The sequence below is a fragment of the Nicotiana tabacum genome, chromosome 12, assembly GCF_000715075.1.
Source record: "Nicotiana tabacum cultivar K326 chromosome 12, ASM71507v2, whole genome shotgun sequence".
Lineage (NCBI taxonomy): Eukaryota > Viridiplantae > Streptophyta > Magnoliopsida > Solanales > Solanaceae > Nicotiana > Nicotiana tabacum.
In genome coordinates, this window is record NC_134091.1 from 108,216,241 (window position 1) to 108,221,705 (window position 5,465).

The 5,465-nt window shown below is 36.9% G+C and overlaps 1 long non-coding RNA gene across 1 annotated transcript; it reads left to right on the top strand.

Annotated features, from left to right (window-relative positions):
• The first annotated feature begins 1,515 nt into the window (after positions 1-1,515).
• On the top strand, positions 1,516-4,836 carry LOC107801013 (uncharacterized). Its single transcript, XR_001651541.2, has 2 exons — positions 1,516-2,108; positions 4,565-4,836. It is a non-coding gene; the product is annotated as an uncharacterized LOC107801013 (long non-coding RNA).
• The last annotated feature ends 629 nt before the right edge of the window (positions 4,837-5,465 follow it).

The following is a 5,465-nucleotide window of genomic DNA, read 5'->3' on the forward strand; positions in this document are numbered from 1 at the left end:
GACGGAAGACTTTTATGGCCCGTCTTTTTGGGCTTGTCATGACCTGAACTCTGGGAGGTTTGAATTTGAATATGGGAGTAAGGGTTGATATTGGGATGGATATTCACGATTAAGGGAATATGCGGAATGATGTTATCTTCTATCAAAGTTGGTGAATGATTGGTCGAAGGAGAGAGTTAATCTTGCACAAGAAATTGACAAGTTTGGCTTGGCTTTGCACAAGTTGGATGCAAATTTGAGTGCAAAGGTTGATGCGTTCAACGCCCAACAATTTAATGATGAGTTGTGTGAAATTGAAAAAAATCTTCTAGACCAAATTGAGGAGCTAAAACGAGAATACCAAGCATTAGACCATACTTTTATTGACGATGTCCATGTTGAGGAAAGAACGCTAGAGTCATGTGAGGAAGTAGATAATGTTATATTTGAAGACTCTAGTGTGTGTACATATGAGGATGTAAATAGTGACGCAATTCTAGATCTGGGGAGTATTGGTCCTCATTCCATGCATTTTTGACACTGTATTTGGATTATGATATGAATATTGAGTCATTCGAGCCTCTGGAGGAGCCAACGGATGAGGAACAAGGTGCTTATATTTTGGAACTTATTGTGCCAGAGAGAAATAATTATATACCTCATCTGAAGGCCAAGAAGTGTAGAATGCAAAATTTATTACTTGACCTGATTACATTAGTCCCACCACCCCGAGAGCATAGCAAAAAGCATGAAGCCAAATTGGGGACTCAATTCACATATTCGAGATGGAGACAAAAAGTGGTTCAAGTCGTGCCACGACGTTAAATCAGACGCTTGTTGGGAGGCAACCTAGCTTTATTGCTTTCTTTTATTTTAATTTTTATTATATTATTTTTTATTTGTGAATATAAGTTATATCCATTAAATATGTAACACATTCACTTCAGATTGTAAGCACGTAATTTTTGACCCGCACATTAGGATTATCTTTAGTAGTCTTAGTATTTTTAGAATATTTATTTGAGTTTATTTCTATAGGATTTCACTCTATTATTAATTTTAATTCTAGTTTTAAAGCATAAAATTGAAAACTACAAAAATAATTTCATCCTTATAATATTTCGCATATTTATACATATATTTATTTAATGTCCTTACTTTTATTTTTGGAAATGATATTATTTTAATTTCGCTATGATTTTAACCTACTTCTACTTTTATCTTTAGTATGATATTTGAAAAATACCAAAAACAGTTTTATTTTAGTGTTTAGTTTTATTTTAATAGTTTACTCTACTTACATAGGATTAATTAATATTTTGGTAGTATTTTAATAGTTTAGGCTCATTATTTTATCTTACTTTGGGACAAAAGAGGCCCAAAATCGGCCAGCCCAATTCCATTAGCCCACTAAGCCTGCTGACCCGCCAACACCCTATTCAATCCTACCCCTATATTTTTTTTAATCTAATGGCCCTTGTTATTTCCCCACACCTATGTAAAATCCTAATTATAACCTTTTCTAACCCTAAGGACCCTAGGCAGTTGCACACAAATATAGATAGAAGAAGAGTCACGCCTAGTGGGAACAGAGAGAGAGCACGAACAGAGAGGGATAACTAAGAAGAGATAGAGGGGAAATTGAGAGAAACAGTGAGAACGAGAGGAGGAGAGGAACGGCAAAAACAGAGAGTGAGAAGAGGAAACAATTAACGGGGAGGCAGGAAACAAATAGGGGAAACAGTAGGGAGGAATCCCTAGTGCTGCAGTCATCTTCTCGATCCCACTTCTAAGAAATTGGCTTTTCCACCATTGTTAACCTTTTCTTCTCCATACTCCATTAAACCTCCATAATCATGTAAAACCAATTGTCTTATCTCCGAAAAAGGCAGCTGTGAAATTCACCTACAAAGCACCCTAAATAGCATGAAGCCGCTCCAAATCGCCAGTCACTGTCACAGAGTCTGTTGGTTTCATGGTTTTGGTTTAATTCGAGTTTTCCGACGAGTTTTGAGCTCGTCGAAGGTCGAGTCTAAGGTTCCGGACAGGTTCGCGGTTCCGTCGAGGTTGTCGTTGTCTAAATTTTCTGGTGTTAAGCATTTTCAGAATCAAAAATACTTTGCTTTGAGGTCCGTCACTATCTTACCCTTTATTTATTGATTTTGTCTTATATGATGTTTGGGTGATGGACTTGTGTGAATTTCATGCTTATTTGTGATATCTTGAACTTGTATGATAAAAATTGTGGTTTACTGTAAGTTATTGCTTTGGTTAATTAGGAAACGAATTTGGGTTTAAGGTTGATTCTAAACGTAAATGGGTTACTAATCATTAATTTGAATTGGACAATTTGGACTGTTATTTGTTGGATTTAAGAGAACCGTTTGTAGAGATGTGCTTTAAAATAAGATTGGACCTAAAAGTTATGGAATGAGGTAAAACATAAGTTTTTAGGGTTCTGAATCTCTTGTTTACGTAGATCTATTTACTAATTTATCCGCTAGTAGCATGTTTAGGCCGACAAAGCTTGGCGTAGGCAAACTTTAAGATGTTTATGATTTTAGCTTCAGAGGTGAGAGGTTGTCCCTTTAGTATGTTATTTTTATCCGGGGAATTCCCCGAAGGGCTTGAAAATATTTTATCTGGGGTATGCCCCGAAGTGAATGTAAACGGAGGCCGAAACTACATCGTGGAGGAAATGTAGTGTAGGATAGCTTAGAACTTTTGGTATATTTTCTTTTAGTACTTTCTTTTCTTTTTTCTTATTTTTCTTTTATTAGACGAGGATGACCTCGAGCCTCTTTCGTGTTTCCAAGTCAATCTGAGTATTCTTAAAAGCCAATTTGATCATGTACTCAACCGTAGTAGTTACGGGACTCAGGAAATGCCTAACACCTTCTCCCTGAGTCAAATGAACCTTCTTACCTGAATCTTTGGTGCAAACTTGTTTAAGAGTCAAATGTATTTTGAAGGGAATTGTTATTTTAAAAATGGTGACATGGCACACCGAAACCAAATGTCAGGTGGCGACTATGAAATTCCTTCGAGATGCAATCTTTTTGTCACTTTTCAAATTGAAACCCTTTCAAGCTTCAAAAATCTTTTATTATTTTTAAAGAGGGTTAGTGAGGTGAAACGGGGGTGTGACAGTTTTGGTGGTTCTGCTGGGGAGTTGCAGGTTCGAGCTGATACTACGATCTTGTTGGCTTTTTAGAAAATTCAGTTGAGGTTTTTATGTTTTTTATTTGCTTTATCTGAATTTTGTTGTGTTTTTATAGTTTGTTATTATTTGCTAGTTGTTTATGTGTTTACAGTTTTTTCTTTATGTGTTTACTGCTTTAAAACTGTCATCATTTTCATAACTATGAGTCTTTTTTCCGCAACAAGTCTTCCGGAGTACGTTTGAGCTTATACGGCCTTTTGTGAGTCACCCGTGTCTTTAGGGGATGGCATGTGAGCGTGAAGTGAGCGAAAAGCTAGAGCAGCCGCTATCGACCACGTGTCGCCCTGAATTACCTTGTCTAGTGAATCCCAAACGTAGGTCATCTTTTAGGTCATGCTTATTTGCATCATGTCATTTAGACCTAGCAAGGCTCGGTCCCAAGCACTGTGTCCCGTTGTAGGAGGCCTATCCAAATTATGTCAAACCGGGCCCATGGCCCAAAAAGATATTTAACCATCCCTATGTGCTACATGATGTATTCTTTAAGGGTGAAGGGGTCATTTGGCGGAACAGTGAGAAAGAAAAGAGGGTGAAGTATAAAATGAAGCAAGTTGGGCCCATCCACATTTTTCTTTCATAGTTTTTTCCAAAAATAAAAAAAAACAAGAGAAAAAGAAAATCCAAAAAGATTTTACATTTTCCATCATTTTTCAAAAAGACAAAAAATATGTTTTCTCCAAATCAGTTATTTTTTTAATTTTCTTCCGTATCCAATCTTCCCGAACCACGCATACCTGATTCTCATATTTTTGGGCGGGATACGTAAGCAGCCCACATAGGGTCCGATTTTCCTAGTGAGTCTTAAGTTCTTGGCTTCGGAGGTCGTAGCCAAATCTTGCATGCCTAGCCGCTTTTGGCCACATCGACCCTTTTGCAAAATAAGGCTATTTTTGCAAAGTGGCTTGTTGAACCGTGTTCGGAGAGTCTTGAATTCACAATTAGTTGTCTCCTTATTTTAAGGCACGTCCTTGTTGAATTTGCATGTCTAGCCATTTTTATCCACATCGACCATTCTTGCAAAATGGGGTCATTTTGCCTATTACTTTAAGATCCGTCCTTGTTGAATTTGCATCTCTTGCCGTGTTTGGCCATATCATCCATTTTTGCAAAATGGGTCATTTTTGCAAAGTAATTTCTAGGGCCATGATTATTGGGAGTTTGAAGCCATATAAGCTTTAGTGAGATATTTCCATGTCTTGGAGGTCATTTTTGTTGAGTTCGTACTAATAGTCACCCTTGGCCACGTAGGCCATTTTACAAATATAGCCCAATCATGACTTACATGTGTCCAATAGAAGGTTTTGTGGCATCGCATAGTGTCTTGAGTCACTAACTCTATTTAGTCTTATTCTTCTCATTCAGGTATGGATTCATTTACCAGATCTTGAGCACGACAGACGCCCCAGGAGCTTCCCAGCCAGGACCGTTGCCTTCAGGAGATGTTTAAGGGGACTTTTTATTTTTTGAGTTTGTTTTATGTTGTCTTTTACTTTCTAGTCTTATACAATAGTATTGAGTCTCTTAGGTGGTGTCAAAGTCTGTCATAGTCTAGTTGAGTTCGTCGAATCTTTTGTTATCGTACTTCCTATTTTGTATGTGAAAACCAAAAATATTATAAATGAAAAATCCAAAAAGATTTTTGTTTTTAGTTTATTTTTTCCATTACTTTTCCAGAACTACGTTTGGTCTGATTCATGTGGAACATGATACGTAGGCAACCTACATCGGGTTCGATCAAATCATTTTTAGAATTAAAAAAAGTGATGATGTTGTGGGATGTAAGAAGTTAGAGGAAAGAAAAGAGTGATAATCAGAAAGAAAAGGAGAGGAAAGAAAATGAGAAAACCAAGAAGTGTTAAAGAGAAAAAATGAAGAGTAAAAGGGGCAAGAAGAGTAAACTTTGGATGATGCCAATATGACCTTCGTACCCTCGAAGTCATTTTAGAATCGATAACTGTGACTAGGTGCATTTCATATAATGTGAGATTATATTTTGTTAAATGCCCTAATACTAATATGATGACTTGATTTTGTTCCTCTTTGTTATCTTTATTATAGCACAAGGGTGGTTGGTTTGTTGTTCTTAAACTAGTAACTTTTTCCCTACAACATAAAGTCGAAAGGCAATGGCAGACGACAACGGAATTGAGTTGGTTGATACTGGGCCCAAAAGCAATTGGTTGAACAGGATACTGGGTTGGTTGAAGAGTTAAGGATTTTAAGATAATATATGGCGGATATGTACCAGGCTTGGATGGCTGGG